Below are 23,937 nucleotides of genomic sequence, written 5' to 3'. Positions count from 1 at the left end.
AGGCTTTGGGGGCATCTAGATACAAGCCATAACAAATAGTATAAATTAACTAAGCAGAACTCCATTTATTTAGGACTAATAGTTTTATAAAGAAAGTTTCAAGAGAGCCCAGTATTTAAGGTACTCCTGGCTGAATTCAGTCATATTTCAAATGAGAAGTGCAAATGAAAATCACTGCAAAATAGTTTGAAAGACTTAAATTTTGGTCCAGAAGTAGCCACTGATAAAGTTGGAACCAGCGGACATGTGCCTGCTGAAAAGATTAATGACACTAATGCAAAACAAAGACTACTGGGAACAGTAAAGTGCCTGGAAGTCATCCTATGACTCAATAGGACCTCATCTATACCAGGCTCAAAGATCCAAAATTATAAATGTCTTATTTGGAAAGAGAACTCCTAGAACCCTGCTCAAAACAGGTCACCTGAGGTGTTGTTTCCCACAATTCATTTCACAAGGGTCAGCCCCCACTCAGAGCCTGCTGATGCCATGGTCCAAGGACTTGGCTACTGCCCATACTTACGGCAAACTTTGCCATGGACTATGTGATACTGAATTTATCAGCATGCAGAATACAAGCATTTAGGGTCAGACAGGCATCTCTCAGAGTTCAAAGGAAGACAGAGAACTCTGAAGAGTTCATTATGGAAAGCTGTGCAAATGAAGTCGAAGATAGTGGAGACCTTAGAAAGTCAGAGAATGTCAAAAATCTCCAAATGCTGCCAAATGAAGCTGCAGACTGTACGTGGAGTCACCCCAAGGGAGCTCAGATGAACTGCAACCAGCGAGACAATAGGAATGGAGCCAACTAAGTCCCTTAGAATGTTCATCTCAATACCATGTGCCCAGAATGCTGGATGAGGAGATACAGGATTTACTATTTGTCCTCTTGGGTATCAGTCCAGTTTTGTTTTGACTCTTGGAGGGCTAAGAGTTACTCTGTGCCATGCTAACACAAGACTACATAACTTTTTTTTTTTTTTTTTTAAATATAGTTTTACTGAATTTTACAAGAGACTTTGACTGGGACTTTTAAGAAATGCTAAAACTTTTGACACTTTGGGGAAGGGCTTATTACATTTTCAGTGTTATACAGGATGGTCTTCATACTAGGCAGAATTAGTAAATTGTCTTTGTTATGGAGTTTAAAAATACTTAAGAATTAGTAAACAACATATCTGGCTGATACTATAGTCAAATTAAACTTTTCTGCCTTGTGATTATCAGATATTTTGTTTCAGTGAGGAAAATATGACTACTACACAATTATTTTCCTCAAGAGGCGTAACACAGACCCTAATCTGTTCACATTATTATCCTAATTAAAGGAAACAGATGTATATTTCACAATAACAACTACTCATTATACATCTGCTTGTTCAATGAATATTTCATTAAGACGTTTTGTGTATCCTTATGGAATGTATTTATGAGGAAATAGGTTTAAATACCTACCAAAAAGAATGTTTTTGAAAGTTGATGAGATGACTTAAGGAGATAACAAGAAAGGAAGAAATAAGCATGTATAGAGCTCAAAAGGTTTTTAGTCTATTCAAACTACAAACAGCAAAATACCATAAACCAGGTAGATTATAGACAACATAAATTTATTTCTCGAAGGTCTGAAGGTAAGAGAGTTCAAGTTCCTAGCACCAACAGGTTCAGTGTTGGGTAAGAAGTCTTTTCCCATTCTAATCTCACAAAATGGAAAAAGTTACATACATCTTTTGAGTCTTTTTTATTGTTTGTGGAATCCATTTCTTAGGAATTTATCTTCTTGACCAAATCTCCTCACTAAAGCCCTAATATTTAGACAAATGAGCGGTGTCTGCCTCTCCCCTTTTTCTTATAATGGTGAAGAAGGCACATAGTTTGGATGACAGCTGCCACTCACTCTCTCACTACCTTTATTCCGCTTTTGTCCTCTAAGAATGGACTCAGAAAACTTACCTTGGTGTCCTTATGCTACCTTTGGGGTTACTTCTGGCTGCTAGTGAACCAGCTTTATGCATGTTGCCATTCTTCCAACTTCAGCCACTCCCATTGCTCTAGGAATCTCTTTGAAGTAGTAGCTGGAAAACATCTGCTGTGACAAAGATCAGGAAGTGACCCCAAAATAAGTAATAACTCCCTGAGATCTTTAAACCATAAAAATTTGTGATCATTATGGATAACTCTCCTGATGTATCCTTGATATTGGTCTTGTGATTGTTGTGGAAATGTAACAACTGACAAACAATGATGCTCCACTGAAATGCTACCCTGACAGCTCCACCTTTACAAGGCTTTCCATGCCCACTCCAGGTGATGTCTACCCTAACCACAGTGGTTTTGAATATGTGCTAAGCAGTGGAATGAACTGACCTATCAGTGAAAACAGGACAGATAAGTTTAGAAAATTCAGGCCAATCAATAGGCTTGGGTTTGGATCAATAAGCAGTTTTCAATTTGGATCAGCATGTTTCAAATTGGACCAATCACATACCTGCTGCTACATAAACAGTACTTTTCTCACATCTGTAAGTTTGGTCTACAGGGGCTTGCTGTGGTTGATCAATACCTTGCGCTGCAACACTTTTCTTGTTTAAATACAGCCTGAGTCTACTCATGAGTTACTTCTTAGGTAGTGTGCATTTGGAGAGATCTGCAATTCTATTCAATTGAAACTTTGTATTCTGAGTTCTTTGATCAAAATGGTCAAATTCATTTTACTTTATTACTTATTTTTGAAATCTTTAAAAAATTATTTGTTATTCCCTCTTTATATTAGTATATGTTTGCAATGCATAATTACATTCATCATGGGAAACCATCACATATACATGTGACTCGTTGATTTTTTATAGTCAGCTTTATCCTCTCTCCCTCTTTCAGTCTCTTGCCTATGGAAACTTTAGGGTTAAAAAAAATTAAATCCAAAAGATGCAGTGCTTTTTTATATAGTCTTCAATCCATTTTGATTTTATTTTAGTATAATATGAAAGATAAAGATCTAGACTTACTCTTTGTCACTTGGATTCCTAGCACCTTTTGTTAAAGAGCTATCTTTTCCCTAGAGTATGTTTTTGATCCATATGTCAAAGCTCAGAAGTCTCAAGATGCCTAGAGTTATGAATCCTCTGTTATTCCTATTAATTGAGATACCTATTTTTGCATTAGTAGGGTCAATGCAGTTTGTCATATTACTTTAAATCCAGGTTTGTGTCCTCCTCCTTTGCTATTGTTGCCAGGCTTTATTTTTACTTTTCTGAACTTCTGGTTTCACATGTGTTTTAGGATTGTATTTGTAGAACAGTGAAAAATGATGCTTGTATTTTGACTTAGGTTGCATTTAATAATTATCTCATTTTGGGTAGGTAGTCATTTTGACAATATTAGTTCTGCCTATATAGGCATAGGAAATAGCTTCTAATTTTCTAATGTCCTCCTTAATCTTTTTTCTACAGTATGATTTTTCATTATAGAAGTTTTTCATTTCATTAATAAGGTTAAATTTAGGCCTTTTTTTGGGATAAAATTATAAATAAGATTGTTTTCTTGATTTCTTTTTTCTTTTTGTTACACAGAAATGTAAATGATTTCATTGATTTATTACTACTTTGAAGAATTTATTTTCTAGTTTTGTGTGTATATGGTGGCATGCTTTATGTTTTCTATATGAAGAATAATGTCATTTGTGAATAATAGTAGTTTGATTTCTTTCTCCCTACACATACTCTCTTTTTCTTTCTCTTGGCTTATTGCTCTGGCTAAATTTTCTAGTACAATTTGAACATGAGTGATGAGGACTGTCACCATAGTGGAATGAAGACTAGTCTGAAGACTTGTACAGTGCAGGGGCAATGAAGATCAGTGATAGAGAATACCAAGCAGCAAACTGGCCAATGATGATATGGTAATGAACGTTAACAGCAGACCAGTAGCCAACACTGCTGATCAACAACATCTGGTTTTAACCAGTGTCAACTAACAGCATCAGATCTCAGAACTGTTTTCTAAGTGTTGATGACTTTGGCAGAGCTGATTCATAGTATCTATCTGTACTCAGCTGAAGAATCCAAAAGTAACTGGGGACAATTGGAGGTACACATTTAAACATATGAATCTTGAGTGAGAAGTAAACATTCAGACCATTGCAGTAGGTTAAGAGAATTGAGACACAGCAAGATGACATAGCCAATTTTTTTCTTCCACAGGCCTACTCTTGATTCCCAAAATGGTGACAACTTTTTCTTGCTTGTTATGAGGATTGTTTGGAGATACTGATTTGTAAAAATTATGTAAAATGTCTGTCTTGAGACATTTTAGCTGTTTTCGCTTCCATTGTTCTTCCTCCCAAGTTATCAAGATCATTGACTTCCAACCTTGAGTTAATTTTCATTGTTAAAATGTTTCATCTTATATTGTAATTGATCTCTAATTTTTCTCCTTAATTGTGCTTCATACCGGCTTTTAGAAGAGGTTGCTTTCAGCACAGAGCCTTCTACTTCCTCCATTTTTTTCTATTCTGTCAGAAAATCATTGTACTTGAGTTCTCCATATCTACTTAATATACAGAAAATCACCTGAACCTGCCACTGCAAAATGACTAGAATTCCTAAGATTTGAAGAACTGAGAGTATTGGATGACAAGTATTGGTGACAAAATAAAGGAATTAATTCTCTTGCATAGGGCTGGTGAATACATATATCATCCAATTTAATAATGCAGTAACATGAACACATGTATACCCTATGATAAACAATGTTGTTCTGCTTCTAAATGCTTATGCTTATGAGAAGTCGTGCATAAAATGTTCACAGATATTTTACTCTTAATGGACAAACAAGTGAAAAATATACATGAAATTACACAAAAGAATATCACAGATAACTAAGAAAAATAAAATTGCTATTACCATATGAGTGAGTCTTACTAAATAATGCTGAATAAAAGACTTACTACATTAGATGACTATCTAACTGCGTATGCATGAATTTCAAAACCAGAATTACTTATCTGTATGATACAGCACAAAATGTCAGGAAATGATATGAGGATTCTTCTTGGTGCTGGAAATTTTCATATTTTGAAGTTTTCATATTTTTGATAATTACTTATTTATTATCACTTATTAAATGTTACATATTTATATGTTTTACTTAATATTTGTTTCTTTTTTAAAACTTTGGATGCTAGGTTACTTAGGGCCGCGTTTGCACAGGTGTATAGAATAGTTACTCCAAAAGACGACAAGATAGCTCCCCTCAGTGAGACCCTGGCATTAATGTGTTTACTTTTCTTATCGAGCAAGAGGGAAATGTTAAACACAGAAGCTTTCATGACACTGGAACCATGCTGCACGGGGCACCTTTCTAAGGCTATAATCTAGGAACTGCCCAGTTTTTCAGCAATGCAAGCCCGTTGGACGTCTTCTGGTCCCTTTGCTTGGTGTTTGTGTTTTATACCTTGGAACTTCTTTTTGATGATGTCCTTGGAGTTGGCATAGATCATCTTATTTTTCACGAGGTCCAATTCTGGAGCTCACAAAAAGAAAGTTGGCTTTTCTTTCTTGTATTCCTTGGTCTCTAAGCTTGCATCATAGAAAACATGGCAACCATGTTTCTCAGGAAGCATCCCCACAAAATGAAAGGATCAGTGATGGTCACATCCACATCTCCAACCAAGATCTTTTTGCTTTCTTTAATGATGGGCCACTTTTTTGTCTGCACTGAGACAAAAGAATGACAGCCTTCTTTCTTTTCTTGATTTCCTCTGGTGTAGAGCATTTCCAACTTTCATGTCACATAAAATACGACATATCTTCATCAACAACTTGTACTTCTGAGGTCATCTTCATCTTCATGCAGCTGTCGCAGGGATGCAGGGGAGAGAGCCACAGACTGACACTGAGTGTACCATGCAACCTCCTCCAGGAAGCAGGACCTGGAGAGCTGGCTAGGAGGCAGACTTGGTGTTCCAAGTCCAGTGTTTGAGTACCTGATGTGAATAATTCTTATACAGAAAATGAAAGAATGCCTGAAGTAAACTCTGCAAGTTATAACACCATAACTGCAGCAATGCGAGACATATACTTTGAAGAACAATCTCTATGTTTATAAAATAATACATGGTGTCCTCTAGGTGGTTATCATGAAGCCTACATTGCCGCATTTCTATACCTGAAGACAGCCAGAGTCGGAGCAGACAACACAGTAATGAAAGACCATCAGAGAAATATTCATACCACATCTTGCAACGCTCATCTTTTCAGATCAAAGTTCGTTAAGAGGGCTTCAGCGGTGGTCCAGAAGGTACTGTGATCATCTACCCTGAAAGTTAGGCATTTACATAAAGCAAGTGTTTTCAGTCCTTAACTGACACACTGCTTAGGGGCAGCCATTTGCCATTTAGAACTGCAAAATTCTGATGGGCAGCCAGGCTGAGCAGCAATGCTCTAAGGAGCATGCTTTATAAATGAGCCTATCTGAGATCTCCTGAGCACTTGTCAGGGCAGTTGAGGGCCATGCCCTCGACATCACTTTGTCCCTTCCTTCACCATGGGAGGATGATGCTATTAGCATTCTCAGTGTATAAAAGAAAGAGTTTTTGCCCTACACAAGTGTAAAAACATGCCCAAGGACACGCAGATAGTAAATAGCCAGAAAGAGATCCCATCTCCAGTCTGTATTAATCCAAACACAGATGCACACAAAACCTGTTAAGATTGTGGTGCTTGAAAGTTAAATTGAAAACGCAGTGTGCTTATCATTATGATAGGTCATCAACCCTATGAATTGATTTTGTTTGCTTTGTGAAAGTGAAAAATTAGAATCACATCTATTAGCAAGCAGAGTTCTCCACTCTTTTTTCATAAGTATATGCAAAGTGAGAAGAAGTCAGCCTTTGACCACACTGGCCATTCAAAGAACCAAAACCGTGCTGGGTTCAAGAAGGACAAAAGGTGGAAAACCTACGGCTGTAGCCCTAAAGTGTGGCAAGCAGTAATTTTCCAGTTTATTTAGATTTACAAGCTATAGAAAATTGTATGGTTGTCACAATACCCACACAGCTGCAATGTGCCTGCCTTAGATTCCTGGCTCTCTTAATTCTTGTTTCAGTAATCTAGGACAAGTCAACTAACTCTGTCAACCTTGAATTAAAGTAGGGATGACAGTAAGGTTAGAACCTATTTCATGGCATTAAGTTTGAACTTATATTGCATTTTTAATATAGCTTACAGTATGTAATACATTTATGATGATGATATGTGCAAATTTAACAGATTTTCATGGAGATTATTCATACTATACTCATGGTACTTTATTATCTTTTGTAGTCCTGTACCTTGAATCTGTGAGAAAAAAACTTGTGGGATACACAATGCTAAATGACATTAAAAGTCACAGAAAAAAATCAGAATTAAAGCTGCATCAAAGCATATGCTACAAAGCCTCATTAAGAATCTAGGTGTTAAATTATTGTGCTTCTGAATGCCCTGTAATACTTTCATTCTTTTGAATGGTTTTATACTATTTTGTTATGCTTGATACTATTATAAATGAAGTTATGCTCAACTATTTCAAAGAAAGAGACATTACTGTACTTACTGTTAATTACAGGTTGTCTTGTGGTGAAATACTGTTGCTTCCATTATTGTGTTCTGATCTGCTTTGTTATGTCCTCTTTTGTCTTAATTTCTTTAAAATAAAAAAAAATTAAAAATTCCTGTGCTTCTTTGTTGATTTCTCCTAACATCATTTTTGTTTGCACAAAAGAGGTGAGAGATAATCGCCCCCACAACTGTATAAGGTTAAAAGAGCTAAAACAACTTAAAACTCCATTCTATTGCCTATTTAGTAAAACAGTACATTTTATTTAAATTATTATGATGGATTGCATTGTTAGGCGTAGTTTACACACTCCGCACTGCTCAGTGTTCCTGTAAAGATAATCTAGGGAGAGGAATTCACTCCTTCACTTGTCTTTAGTGCCTGTTTCCTCGGCCATGATGCACAGACATATTTGATCGACCTTTGAGTCACTAAATTTCCTTCAACTTTTCTCAGCCAGAAATAAATCATAGTTTTCCAAAGCACAGTAAATTAGAAAATGTGAGTAAGGGAGAATAAACTCAGCTATTATGGATTTAAATTATTTGTGAAAGTGATGACAATCTGCAAAAATTGTGTATCTGAATTTAAAGTGAATGAAATCTACACTGTGCTTGTATGACAGTCTTACAATTTATTAGCTAAAGAGCAGGTATTTGTCTCTGAAGTTCAATGAAGATATGAATAATTGTGATTCAAGAGTTTGTACATATGCCAAAATATGTAATATAATTCTGTTTAGATGCCCTTTGTACTAAGTTTGCTCTTTCATGGTAAGGAAAAAATAAATATATAATTCTAAAATGTGGCAGCAAGTAATAGAAAAGATTTTCTCCTTTCAGACTCTTTTATCAGAATAAAAGCAAAGTTTGCCAATGTAGAAAATGACGTGTTATTGGGAAAACAAAGTCAGTACACGAGAGGCCTCTCCAGTAGCAGGTGTAGTTGAGATGTTTAAATAATCAAAATATTGCCAATATTAATGAATATTGTTATTGATGTAAATCTAAGTTAGTACTATCTTATTTCCTTATGGCTGAAAGCTCTTTGTCTACTTCCTGTCTGCCTTTTCTAATGCAGATATAAGTAGGTTTCTGATATTTTTATGTCATCCTTCCAGGAAACCTCATGTATGTTTCTCTTTGGAGTTGAGTGGAAATATAACAAAATTTTAGGATATTGTTTCTTTTCTCATTCTTGTCTATTTACCTGGACGTGAAAATGATCACCCCCTTACTACAATTGCACGGCCAAGCACACACATATGTGTACACACAGAGATATACACACCCAAATTCTGTTATTTTTGAACAACTTAAAACTAAATCTGATTATTTAACACATAACTTTCTAAAGGATCTTCTTTGTTGCTTCCAACAGTGGAAGTAATTATAAGTTCCCTATGTTTCATCACTTGACTTTATCTGTCAAAATATTGTTTTAAAACTTACAGGCATGCTGTTTCTAAGTCTTTCTGTGTCCTAGTTGAGACCTTTGTGTAGACCCTGTTATGGCTGTGCCTTTTATCATTGCTCTCTGGGACAGAAGAATAGTGTAGGTACCAGCCGGAGAGCTAAGCAAGAGCTTCAATAACTCCCACCGAAGAAGCCTGTAGGGAGTTTGTATTTTTGGCCATGAATCTAGGGCTTTCATTTTAAGTTTCAGGGTGCGTCATGCAGCTGAGCACTGATTGAATGGGGGCGCTGGAGGCTCCAGGGATCAAGCTGTGACATTTTTCCAAGCCTGAAGGCTGCTCACAGTTATTACCGGGTAGTCCTTGCTGACTGCTACTTCAGGGAAACACGGGGAGAAGGGGGTTGTGCTTCGAGTGTGGGTGGTCGAATAAACTCTTTTAGCAGCAGCAGTTGGTCTATTTAGCCTGAAAAAGAGACCACCAGCAGCCCCCAAAGTGCTAAAAAAATTACAATCAATTTTAAAAATATATATTATATTACATAAAAGACTGTAAGAGTGAGTGCTGAGCATTGCTTCACAGTATTACCAGCTGCTAAATGAGGCAGTCACATGCAGCCAGGTGGGATTTGTCCTGTAACTCAGAGAATTTCTAGCGCTCCCACTACTCTCTACCTTTCTCTCTGGGGAGAGGGGAGAAAAAGTCTGAGCCAGACGAAAAGTAATAGCTGAAAGGAGGAAAAAAAAAAAAAAAAAAAAAAAAAAAAAACGAAAGAAAGAAAGTGAAAAAACAAAAACAAAAACCCCTGCCAGCTAGCTTAGAGAATATTTACTGATGAGAACCAACAAAATTTAGTAATCTTGGTGGTTATCTTATGGTTTAGTTGTCAGGCGTGTACATTCTATTTTTATGTAGAGGAAATGGTAAGGTCCGTGTATAGACCTTACATTTAGAGGTTAGGGCCATTTTGCATGTTCAGATTCTTTTAAGAGATTGGTTGTCAGGACTTTATTTTAATACTAATGTTAACTAGGTTTTTAAACATTGTTTCAGAATTCCAAAAACCAAATACTATGTCGCTCTACAGAAGTTTTCATTCTTTTAAGAAATCTTTGACACCTAGTCTTATTTAATGTGTAATAAGATTTCAATCATCGTATTAAACTAAAGGACTGTTTTTTTTTTTAATCCATAGAACCACATATTCAAGGGTCAGAGCAATTTGCATGGAACATCCATATAGACAGACAGACTTTGTTGCTTTCCTCATTCTTGACATCTTAACCCCAGACACTTTATATAAAATCCATTCTTGCTTCACAGTTCCCATCATCCTCCACATGTAAAGTGTAGTGTGTGAAGTACTTTTTCTAGTGTAATTATTAACAAAACTCTGTCACATCTTGAGGAATACAGAGTTACATCCACCTCAGAAATTTCCAACAATAAGGCACTGTTAACTATGGCCTAAAATTTTTAAATGGGAAATTCCAGAAATAAACACTATATGAATCTTAAATTGCCATCATTCTGAGTAATGTAAAGAACTCATTTCATGCCACTCTATCCTGCTTGGAACATAAATCATCTCCTTGTCCAGAATTTCCACACTGTACATGCTACTTGCCTGTTTTTGGCTGTCTTGATGATCAGATTAACTCTCATAATATCACAGTGATTGGATATAGGTTTCGTCACACCGTGGTATAAGAGAATTAACTGTTTTACTGTACTAGTATTCTAACATAGAATTATGCTTTAGTGTCTCTAGGAATCAAGTTGATTTTAGAACCCAGATGATGCACAAGCATAGTTACAAGCTCACATAAAAGAATGATATGATTGGAAAATGGCAGCTACAAGATTTTCCTTCAGTACCTCCTCTATTTGATCAAGGCCTGCCCATCTTTCTGCAACTCTACCCTTGGCATACTCTCTCCATTTCTATTACCTCTCCCAATGTTTATATTATTCCAGTTTTAGTGCTTGGATGCTCTGCTTTTCAGGTTCCTGATCTATAGCTTTATCTCCAGCTAATAACTTCTTTGCTCCTTTGACAAGAGGTATTTAACCATTAGCTTTGAGTGAAGTAAAGAAGTGTACTTCTGGCCTGCAAACTTTTGTTATCTTCTTCTTGTCCTCCAGAATAAAGTATGTCCTCTTTTTTTTTTTTTTGGTACCGAGGATCAAACTCATGAACTCGCACTTGCCAGGGAGGCGCTTAAGACACTGAGCTAAATGCCCAGCCTATGCTCTCATTTTTAAAAAAATTTTCTCTTTTCCTCTATTTCAGGATAGAGAAAATTCTATCCTGAAATTGAAGGGTCTAATTCTTTATAATTTTCTGCTTTTTGAAGTCCTATAAAATATATGAAATTCATTTTTCACTTAACAATTATTTGTGTATTTAAAGCTACCCCTCTTATTCTGACTCTGTTCATTGGGAAAATAAACATTAATTCCCTTGAATACAATTTACAATGTGGCCCTTGGAATGAAAAACATAACTGTAACAAGTGACATTACTTTTTTCCTTTAACATGAATACTATTGTTCTATCTCAAATTTAATTCACTGTTCTGGAAATTAAATGGCACCAAGGAGCTGAAAATAAACTAAGCTCTTGAAACTATATTCATAGAAACATCCATTAGGATAATATCTCTGATAACCTACAACTTCTCTACAAATTTAGTCTTATTCATTAGAATCTCAAATTGAAAAGTTGGGATTTAAAAAATCTATCAATGAAAATATTTGGCCCCTTTGTCAAAGAAATGGTCACTGAGTGTCTTTGTAATTGTGTCTGCATCTTCTAATCTGTTCCACTGATCCTCAGATCTGCTTTATTGCCAATACCATGGTGATTTTATCATAGTAGGCTTTTAGTATAATTTCAAGTCTGTGATTGTAAACATGTTCACTGGAAGATAGCCTCTTTAATAAATGTTGCTGCAAAAATTGGCTTTCCACATGCTGAAGACTAAAACTAGACATACATCTATCACCATGCCTTAAACTAAAGTCAAAATGGATCCAAGATCTAAATATTAATCCAGAAATATGAACTCTACTGGAAGTCAAGGTAGGCAGAAATCTTGAAGACATAGGGGTAGTATAAGAGTTAATGAGCAAAATGTAAGCTGCATGGAATACTTCAAAGAATCAACAACTGGAATCTCATCTTATTAAGAAGTTTTGCACATCAAAAGAAATCACCAACAGAGTGAAAATGAAATCCACAGAATGGAAAGAAATTTAGGCAGTTGTCCTTCAGACAAAGGACTTATATCTGGAACATTCAGGGAATGAGAAAACATCCAGCCCCCCAAATTCAAACACCCACTCCAAAAATGAGCAGATGAGGAATATGTACTTCTCAGATGAAGAAATATGAATGACAAATAGAAAAAGTGTTCAACATTACTGGTAATTTGAGAAATACAAATTAGAACAACACTGAGATTCCATCTCACTCCAGAAAGAATTTCTATCATCAAGAAGTCAACCAGCAATAAATGCTGGTGAGGCAAAAACAGTAGTACTCCACTTTTGGAGGGACTGTGGGCCACTACTGTGGAAATCAGTGTAGAGATTCCTCAAAAAGCTGGGAGTGGAGATCCCATTTGATCCAGCTATTGCCCTTCTAGATATTTTCCTGGAAGAATTGAAAGCATCATACCACAGCAATATATGCGCAGCCATGTTTATAGCAGCGCAATTTGTAATAATCAAATCTCCGAAAAAAGCCAAATGCCCAACAACCATGAAATGAATAGAAAAAGACGCAGTATTTTTATACAATGGACTATTACAAAGCTATAAGGAAGGATAAATTCAAGACTTTTGTAGGTAAATGGGTACAACTTGAGAGCATACTCATAAGTGAAATAAATCAGATTCACATGTGTAAATACTGTATTGTCTCCTCAATGTGAAAAAATGAAAGAGAAATAAGACAAAAATGTACAATAGATATTGTTAAAGTGAGGGAAATAAACTGCTCAAAAGGAAAGAACAACTATGTCCTAATTATTTCTCTCTCATTGCTGGGATAAAATACTCAACATCTGAACTGAAGGAAGGGAAAGTTTATTTATCTCACAGTTTGTGAAGGTTTCAGTCAATAATCACTTGTCTCCAAAGCAGGATGGAATGACACAGGGGCAACAGTTCAAGGCAGTGAAACACAGCAAAAATAGCGAGAGCAAACAGCAGTAGAGAACAGGCCTCTTCTTCTCACTTATATAGTAAGTTCCTACCCCAACCTCCACCCCCAGGACCAGTGTATCACTCACAAAATCTCAGTACCTTCCTCTTGTATAGGATGAGGGTATTAACGGAGTAAGAACCCTGGATCACTGCTGAATTGCTTAGTTAAACTTCTAAACCCAAGTTGACGCAGTGTATCAACCAACCATAACAAACTAGGATATGGGGAAGGAGAAAAGAAGGAAGGGAAAAGAGGATATACAAACATATATATTTATATATATAATATTATATATATATATATATAATCATATATGTGATAAATAACTGTACTAATCTCTGTTTGCGCTTTCATTATTTGATTATTTGATCATTATTAAGTGATTTACATTATAAACTTTCAGTAAAGATTCATAAATATTTATTAAACAAATATTGTAAATGTTGGCAATTCACTTAAATGAATAAGACCTAACCATCAAGACACTGAAACCAGGGGCCAGGGATTTAACTCATCTGCATATACACCTGCCTTGCCAGTGCAGAGTCGTGAATTTGACCCCAATACGGAAAAAAGAAAAGAACAGCAAACAAACAAAAAAGCCATTGAAACTATAAGCTTCATAAGGAAGGGACTGTGTTCGACGTATTCACTACCATGGCACTAAGTCACAGTCTTGCTCCTGGACGTGTCAAGTCTATATGTGTTCCGAGTCAATGTTAGTGTGTCAAAAAAAAAAAAAAAAAAAACAGGAACCATAAACATGAATGTGATACACTGTAACAAATATCAATCTAATATCTACCAAAATCTACGCCCATTAACACAGTTATGGAGCCTACACCTTACTGTTAGAATTTTTGCTGTACCTTTCATTTATTTTCTCTGATGGAACACTTCCAGTAAATTACATTTAATCCACCAGACTCACCGGGAAATTATGTACTCTGGTGAATGTAAGATTTTTGTGTCCAAAATACTCTGACAAAGTGCACTCTTGATATTCAAGCTTAAATCACTTGTTATAAATTTATTTTAAAAATAATTTTACATTACCTGGAGACTGCTCTTAAAGTCAAGCCAGTGAAGATTGTAAAGGACTAAACCAGCAAAGAAAGATTTTGTTTTTAAAATGATGAATGGCACTGAGTTTAGGAATGAGTGCAGAACATTTTGAGTCAGAAGGCAGAACTGAGGAAGAGGCCAGAAGTAGATTTAAACATCTGATATTCACACCCCTTCATGCTCAAAGGGCTATATGAAGGGATAATAGAATATATACATTATGCTCTTTCCTGGCTGAAATTGTTTGACTTCTAAGTGATCATACATTTGATTTAAATATCATTGAAATTCAACAATTTTACTTTGGATTAATTGCAAGTCAGTTAACATGAGTCTCCTGATAAATCTGCTTCCTTTTAGGTAAAGATGTACAGTATGTACTTTTGTTATTAAGCCGTTAGGTATATCCATTGGGACACATTCCAAAGAGATTTTTGTTATTGAATCTTATTCTGTAAATTTTATATTAGAAATAGATTTTGGTATTTTTCTGTACATAGTACATATTTTTCTTATCCAGAACAATAATTAGTGGGAATATTTATAAAATTATTAAGTAACTATATTAACCACATTAAATAATTGTCATTTTAGATTATAGTATGTTAAATATTAGACTATAACGCATAATATATTGAAATATAATTATTAAATAGTTGTATCATTTTAGAATAAAATAACTATTGTATACAGTTCTCATATTTCCCTTGGCTTACATTATACTCTGCTTAATTATTTAGCAGCTTTTTGAAGATGTATTTTAGTTTGAAAGCTATCCTGTTGCATCAAAATATCTTATGAGAAATTTATTTAACATATAACAATTGAGATACATCTCAGATATTAATATATTTGTTATTCCAGTAGTTTTACTGAGTGGTTAATCACTTTCTTCAATAGAAATCAATATAAGCACTAATTTAAATAAGAATAGTGATAATAAAAATAATGAATGAACATTATAAATTTCCCATGGTTGAATCAAGATGAGTTTGTGACAGAAAATTCCCATCTACTCAAAGTATCGATTTCACATTCTTTCCATAGTTGTGAAACAGATCTAACAATGTTCCTACAGAAAACTTCACTTAAATACCAAGCAAGGACCAAAAAAGGCCTGCTTCAATATTTACAATCTCTGGGCTTATTAACCATCCTTTGTGTCTTCTTGACTTTGAGATTTCATAGGTCATGCAGGTGAAAGTGACCTCTCTACAGATCAGTGTCAGAACACCTAACCAGTATTTTGGTAGTATTCTCCAAAACCACCACATGATTTGATGACAGCTATTTTATTGTGTTGACCCTTCAACACACAGAGAATAGACCCATTCAGATGTCAAGTGCCTGTTGACAAAGGCCAGCTTAGTTATGAGTGGTTGTACTTTAAAATGCTTTAAACAGATTTATCCCTCCATCAGAGGTGAATGTTCAAGTATTCTTGAATGTATACTTACAAAAACAGCTCTTGTAATAAAATTATAATTCCTCAAAATTTATTGTCATTTCAAGGTTGACCTAAGTAGATACGATTTTTTATTAAATACAACATTATGAATCACCTACATTTCTCAGTTCCAAATGCTTGTGCTATGATATAAGATAAAATTATTTGAGCCACAGTGACATTACACTGTAACAGTTCAGTGTCTCATGGAGCTTAGTTTTAATTGTTATTTTATACTAAGTTCATTAGGTAATTTCTTAGAAATACTTTGTTGTAATATTTTATTTTTGTAACAGGCTAAAAGACATTCTCAATGATTCATGACAGGGATTCATAAAGTTAATTTCCTATGATGAATGTAACCATTATATACCGCAAATATATATTAATAAAAACTTTAAAAATAAATTTCATTAGTTAAGTTGAAAGATGTGTTTTTTTCATATTTGGAATAATTGAAGTGTATTCTTGCTAAAAGAAATAAAAATGTATAAACTATAAAGTATTCAAAATATTTACTGATACATATTCTATATAATTGTCCTAGTTATTATATTAATCTGTGATTCACATATGAATAATAAGTGTAAATTACTATGAAGTCATAGCTTTTCCAAACATATTCAATTATTTTGCTGATTAATAAATACTATGTCTCAATAATGAATTTTCTTTTAATGTTTAGGATTTTTCTCAGTGATTGTTTATTTTCTGTGGTTGAACAGAACCCTTATTTCTAATTTGTTTCTGTTGGCCATAATTCAAGTAATTCTATCTATATATTTATTACTGTACTCCCGCTATTTTTTCTGTGCCTAATCTGAAATATTAGATGTCATAGTAAAATTATATTCCTTATGACATTTTAAGGAAGATTTGTAATAAAAGTCTCTAGATGCCACATCTCTTTCTCCTAATGAAATTCTTCATTATTTGGAAAACATTTAATTGTATATTTAGTTTCAGTTCAGTGTTACACAATGCCCAAGGAATCAGTATTGTTCTTTTCCATATGTAAGATTTTCATCAAATTGCTAAGTTTTAGAAAGTAAGAAACACAGTATATTTCCATATATGTGATGAAAATTATTTATTTAATTATGTATTCCCTTGTTTATGTTAAACTATACAATAAAATTTCAAGACAGTAAAATTCATTGAAAAGTAGAGACCATTCATTGGCCATAAAATTGATTACATAGCTTATCAGAGTTTCAGTTCTGCCTGCCATTAACTCATTTATTTTAAATAAATTACTTAAAGTCTTTATTAATAAGGCAACAAGCAATATATTCACAATTAAGGTTGGCACTTGATTGCTGTTTATATTCTTGCATAATTATTTAAGTTTATTTTTGTTTATTTTATTATTATGTTTATTTTATGTTTATTATTATTTTATGTTTATTTTATTACATAGTTATTTAAAAATACTACTCTAATTGATCTTTAAATGTGTTGGCAACCTTTGAAATTCATTCAATTGGAAACATTATTTTAGTTATTTCTTAAAAATTTTTAAAGTGAAAACTTCTAAAAACCTATCTAGTCAGTCACTGAATAGTAGGAAGAGAGATTTAGATGTTTTTAGAGGGAAGAAATAAGAGGAAAATTGGAAGGGATGTTGAAAGTAGAAGCCAAGATAGTTGAGCTACATCATTAAAATGAGTCAGGATGCATGAAATTTCTATACAGGTTTAGATACTGGGTTCTTGGGGTTTGTAGGCCCTAAGGTCTCTCAATCAAGGACAAAATTCTGCCTTTATAGCAGAAAACAACCAGTAACAATGTGTAAGTGAGTGAGTTTGGCTCTGTTTTCTTAACAGTTTATTTGGAAGTAAACTAAGTACAATGCTAAAAATGAACTGAGATTAATAATATTAACAAGAACGAGAAATGGGAAAGGGGAATTACAGGAGGAGGGAGGAAAAAGAGAGAGAAAGAAAGAAAGAGGCTGGATTATGTACAGGTACTAATGCCCGAAGGTTGCTGTAAACTGCATTCGATGTAAGCATGTACTAGTAAGTTTTAAAACTTAAAAACAAAAATATTTAAAAACTAGTAAAGTTCGGGCCAGGGGTTGAGCTCAGCAGCACAAACTCCTGCTTAGCAAATGCAAGTTCCTGAGTTCAATCTCTGGTGCAAAAAAAAAAATCTGGAAAGTTCTCAGTTTGGCCCTGCAGGCAAGTTGTAGTTTACTTAGCAGTGCAGCAGATCTTTGAGTACCACAAAAAGTAGTTGAGACTTCTCTTTAATCGATCATCATCTTTCAACATACTACTTCAATACTGGATTACTAAAAAAGTCAGAATTTAACCCTACTGATAATTTTCTTACAAGACTGTGAAAGAGTTTGATAGAACTTTACAAAATATTGATTTCATAATTATACACTTAATTAAACACATATTCTAGTAACTTTTGAAAAAGCCAAATGATTATATATTAAATAACCAGTTTGTTTTTCGTATTTAGTATATTTAATTTTCAAGTATACTTTGTGAAAGTGTAACATGTTCATTTTACTTATCTGCTTAATTTTTATCACTACCTTGTACACTTGCAATTATATATTCAGTGCCTCAGATGCCTAATTGACATCATTTCACTATTTTACAGATTATTGTCAAATTTTAGTTTAAAACGTGTTCAACAAAGCAACAATCCTACTACATGTAATTTGTTCTGTCTCTTACAATCTGAAATTAGCCTCATGATTCAGTGTACAAGTTTCCATCTAACATCAAGGACTAAAAGAATGTGCACAAAAACTAAGTACATTAGATATGATGAGTAAAATGTTTGGGGATTCTATGGTGTGTCCATGAGTGCAACTGAAGTGCTTGTGACCTAGCCTGTTTATTATCTTCCTAAGTGCATCAGAAGCATTTATCAAAGTAGAACTATCCTCACACTAATGGGAAAATGTTCACACATCAGGTGAATTCGAGCTAAGGAAGACATTTTATTCTTAGAGAAGAGATAAATACATGGAGACCAATTTTATTCCTTAAACTACATGTCATCTATGTTATCATTAGTATTATTAAGCATCTGTTGGTACCAGTAATACGGATCTTTAGAACAGCTCATCAGTGCTGATGGAACATTTTGTAATAAAAATAACTGCTGCCTAATGCAGGTGGTATATAGTGTTCTCCCAGACCAAAAACGGGGACAGAAAGTGTTCAGAAAGATTCCTCACTGTAAACCAGGGACTCATAGGATAAAACTAACTGAGAGTGTGAGAGCAGTTGCTCCATCTTTCATTTATTTTAGCTTTGGTGTTACTTAATTCTATTAATCAATAAGTGTCCTTCTCTTTGCTCTGACTTTTGTGTATTATTTCTGAGTTGCTCTATAAGAACACTCACACTTTATTTTCACCTTTATATTTTTCTCATGTCCTTATTTTAGAGCATGAATTTGACAATACATAAAGAAAAAATCACGTGATCAACAGGATAGTTGGTTTAAGATAGTGTGTGTTCCTTGACTCCATGCCAAACTAAAGACAACTCCTTCAGATGCATATGGAGACAGGGGCCTCTGAAAACAACACAGTACTTAAAGCACACACTTTTAAAAAGTTGTATAATTAGAAACTTATCTTTACAATTAAAAGAGAAACAAACATTTTGACACAGACACTTTTTTACAAATGATGAATTAATTATTTAAAATGGTGTTTGCACATATCAGAAACACACCTTGGTCTATCTAACAATGTATTGCATGCTGCCATAAATGAATAGTGACCAAACTGTGCCTTTTAAAAGACACAGATTATAAGGATTACTTTTATGTTAATTGCCTTTAAGCATACCACCCCTGCAATATTTAAAATTTAGTATCATTTTTCCCTTTGACCTTAATGCTACCTTGTAAGATCCTCATCTGTGTGACCCATATCAACTCTCCCATCAGAGACACACTTGTCACAGAATTCTCCAAAGCTGATCTCTTTTCTCTAGGGAGGCAGCTGTTCACTTCTTACAATCTTTTGCCCCAAGCACTGACAACTAGAAAACTTGCTGCTAATGTGGTTACAAATCTTGATCCAGCTGGTGACTTTTCAACAATGAAGGTTGCTATGAGCCCCATGGTAGCACTGACAATTGAAACCCTGCTCTGCAGTACTTTAGGCTCCATCTGGCAGCCCTTTAACCCTTATTCTGAGCCTAGCTCTGACCCTTAGTGCAAGGCTGCTATGAAGTACAGTGCGTGCAGTCCCTGTGTAAATTTAGCTTTTGTCTCAATCTCCAACTTGTCTCAGATATACCAAAATACCAAATAAAAGCAATTTAAACACTATAATTTTTAATAATGTCTAATATTTCTGACCTAATTCGCTATACACAGTTTAATTTTTAAACATACATTTTAAACTTCAGCATGTCTTGTTTCCGATGGACAGTTCTCAGTTATTTATCAAATCTAGGTATCTTTGTAAAACTTTAAGGAATGTATTTGTTAAAACATTCATCATTGGCTTATTAAACTGCAAATAAATGAATGACAACTGAAAACGCAACTAGTAGAAATGAAGTTTTAATTTTATTTTGAAACAGACATTTGTCTTTCATAAAATATAGTCAGTTTAAAAATTCAGTTTCAACTTATATTTTAATGAATCAATTTTTACTTACAATAGTTTACCAGTATTAAAAACTAGAACCAATTTGTTTTTCTACAGTCTTCCATTTTTTATTCTATAATTTATTAAAATTTCAGCATTTTATAATTCTTTGAAAATATTGTTCATTCTAATCTGATTTTTTATGTATATGTAGTAGAACCATAGAACTATTTGGAGTGGATTTTATTATAAATTATGATAATCATTAAATTTATTTTTATTGAAAGAATGAGCGGAAGACAGGAAAAATGCACCATATGTTCATTGGAATTGAAGAGTGAGATATCTTTTTTCATATAAACATATTTAAAGTTGAAATAAAATTTATTTTAAAATTTCTTTAAAATTCAAACTATTGCAAATATAAAAGAATTTAGAGTATATATATGAGCAGTATTCTGTTTTTAGGAAAGTAATTTTTGACTCTGACACATTAAGTATTTCATTCATAATTATAAATATACATTATAATCATTAACTTCTTTTGGTGGATTCCTGAGTACTAATTACCTTCTACATTAAAAACAATCCAGAATCCGCTTATATACATGTATGGAGATAGCATGTTAATTTTATTTTTATTTCCAGGTACCAATTGAGGCAAAGAATGAAAAGAAGCTCTCATCCTCAAAGCACTGGAAGAAAAATAAATTAAGTGAAATTTCTATCCATGATAAGTAACAGAAATACAGAAAATACTAGGTGAAGAAAAAAATTGCTTTTTAAAGCTACAGTTTCAATATTGGAGACGGTGCTTCTCCAAAACAATGTAATCTTCATCATTGTTAGAGGTTCTCTAAGTGTGTATTTTATTCCTCTCATATTCCTGTAAGAAAAAATTTTACATGTTCCACTGTGGATTAAAAAAAAGGACAAAATGTGTGTTTAAGACAGGTGTTGCTTGCAGCATGTATGTAAACACTATAGTACTTTTTGACACAATATGAACTGAGAAAGTTATTTATTCTACTGCTAGGGAATATTAAGGAATGTGTCACATTCAAGTTCATTTAGTCGCTGCAAAATTAAAAATAGCTTAGGAGAATGTGTGCTACGGGTAACTAATAAAGAAAGCTTCTGGAAGTATTTTTCTGTTGTGAATAGTATTGACTAAACTATCCTTTGCTAACAGAATGGACAAAATTATGAACAAGAAACTGTGTTTCTAAAGTAACATTTTTAAAATATGTGTTGACTTCACCCTTATACATTGAGCTATTCTTAAGCTTTGCTTTATTTTGGTTGCATTTTATTTGATTCAAATTTATAATTACTTGATATGTCAGAGAATTTTGAAATTATAGATTTAATTGAATGATATTCTAAAATATAAATGATTAAATAGCCATTGTGATTAGTAAGATGTTAATGTTGCAGCAACATTGTGGCATTTTCTCCAATTTTTTGTATGCATATACCTGCATATGTAAGTATGAAAATATGTGTATTAATACAAATGCATGTCTGTGTATATACATTTATGTAATTGTATGTGTCTAATATGTGACTAAACTTTTAAATACTAAACGGCAGACTGAGCTCTAAAAAGCTATACATCATCTTACAGTGAACATATTTTGCAATCTTACATCTATTAAATGTTACCTATTTGGCTATAAGAGACAAAATTTCATAACTTTTTCCACTTTTATTATTAAATATGTAATGCATTAAGGTGTTTGAAAATAGAGAATTTTTACATTAGTAAAAAATTTAATTAAATTTTCAATAATCCAAAACAAAAATTCCCATTTTTCCCTTTCTGTTTACCTCATTAAGAGTCAATTCCAAAACCACATAAAGTATTTTCCAAAGTATCTGAATATACAACAGGATTTTTCTTCTGACTTTAAAGTTTTTATTTTGAGATGATTCCTATATAAGTAAATATATTTCAAATTACTTTTACTTTCATATCATAGTATGAATAATTCCAACAAAATGATTGTTCTGTCTCCTCTTACTTCCTTTGGATAAATCTTTAAAAGTGAATATATCCGATTATAATGGGACAATATTATGTTTTTATGTGTTTTTAATGCATATTGTCAAATTTATTTTTAGGAAACTGTCATGACCCGGCCAAAGTTTATTTTTTAATGCCCATGTATTGGTTTCTCATGACAATATTGGTTTGTATGTCATTCTGTTATATTTCTCTATGTGATGCATTTGTTACCTATTTTGTACCAAGATTTGAGATATATATGCAACTTTTACAAACTTATTTTATTTTATGTTAATGGATCGGCATTATGGATGACATATTTTTTGTACTTTTAAATTAAATTTACTTAACTAAAGGGCCAGCCAGTTCCAGCCTCTCTGAGTCTGAGGGGCTGCTCCGCGGGTCCTTGGCCTGGTCTGCTCAATGCACTGGGCGGCCTCTGAGGGTGTCCCAGGAGCCAGTGTGCAGTGACCCTCTCTGGGATGCTTCAGAGGGCCCACGAGGACGAAAGTGGCTTCAAGTTCATGGTGAAGCAAGTGAAGGATTCAACATGAGTACAGCAGCAGACAGAGTCAGATAGCAGTTCCTGGTACACATTTGGTTAGTGTGGCAGCGTTCCCTCTCCCACTGCTGCTGAGGTGGCGGAAGTTAGTCTAATTCAGTATGAAACGGAATTCACTGAAGGTATTAGTAAAAGAATGAGGGTCTTGGAAAAATTAAAAGTAGCACAACCAAATGCTGACCTGGAAAAAGGATTCCAAAAGGCGTTCCAAATGTGAATGTCATAATGCAAATTCCAGAGCGGACTGCTATAGCAAGAAATAATGAAGAAATTTCATTTTCAAGACCTGCAGATCTCAACCTTATTCAGCCAAATCCTTTAAAACCTCTGACACTCAAAACAGCACCTTGTGTACCTACGTTAAACGAAAAATCACTAGATTTTTCAAGACTTAGACCTTGTCCAACCCCTCAGAATTATGAACATTTCTATATGGTTTGCAGGCTAAAAAGACAGTACTTTGTGAGTGAAAATGCTATTTGCCAAAATGGACCTCTGATCAGAAATGATTCTTTGTATGGCATTTCAAATGTAGATGCAAAAAATGAAGCAGATATGATTGTTGTAGCTGCCGCTTCATTAAGACGACAGATAATCAAACAAATAGAAGCCTACAACTTCTAGAAGAGGAAAACAAGGAACTTGCTAAAAGAGAAATAGTCATGCGTTCAATTACTATTGCATTCTAGCTGCTTAATAGCTGGCTCTGTTTTTGCAGGCTAGAGAAAATGCATTGTCTCAACTGCTGTAAATACAAAGGATCTACAAATTTCTTTGTTTCTGTCTTTGCAATGTATGCCATTTTATAGTCCATGCCCTAAAAAACGTATTTCTTCCAGAAATAGGGAAAACAACCTATATAGTTTGGAAGTAAAGGTATATTTTGCACTCCAGTTGTATTCTCTTAAATCTAGTTCTACAGTAATACAGTAGATAAAATTCTTTTGCGTGTTTTATAAATGGATTCTACTTTTTTTTGAAAAAAGAAATTGATTTTTTTACCTCATCAATCTATACAACAGATTCTCTGAAAGGAGAGAAAATGCATCAAGAATG

The 23,937-nt window shown here is 33.8% G+C and overlaps 2 pseudogenes; one reads left to right on the top strand and one right to left on the bottom strand.

The window, feature by feature from the left end:
• Positions 1 to 19,642, bottom strand: part of LOC100729816 (destrin-like) — a 167,573-nt pseudogene extending 147,931 nt beyond the window's left edge.
• Positions 19,643 to 19,834: 192 nt separating this feature from the next.
• LOC100730086 (mitochondrial fission factor-like) lies at positions 19,835 to 23,690 on the top strand (annotated as a pseudogene).
• The last annotated feature ends 247 nt before the right edge of the window (positions 23,691 to 23,937 follow it).

Source organism: Cavia porcellus, unplaced genomic scaffold (genome assembly GCF_034190915.1).
Source record: "Cavia porcellus strain 051 isolate PalLab524CR breed Dunkin Hartley unplaced genomic scaffold, mCavPor4.1 scaffold_11, whole genome shotgun sequence".
Taxonomy (NCBI): domain Eukaryota; kingdom Metazoa; phylum Chordata; class Mammalia; order Rodentia; family Caviidae; genus Cavia; species Cavia porcellus.
This window is presented reverse-complemented; position numbering and strand designations above follow the sequence as displayed.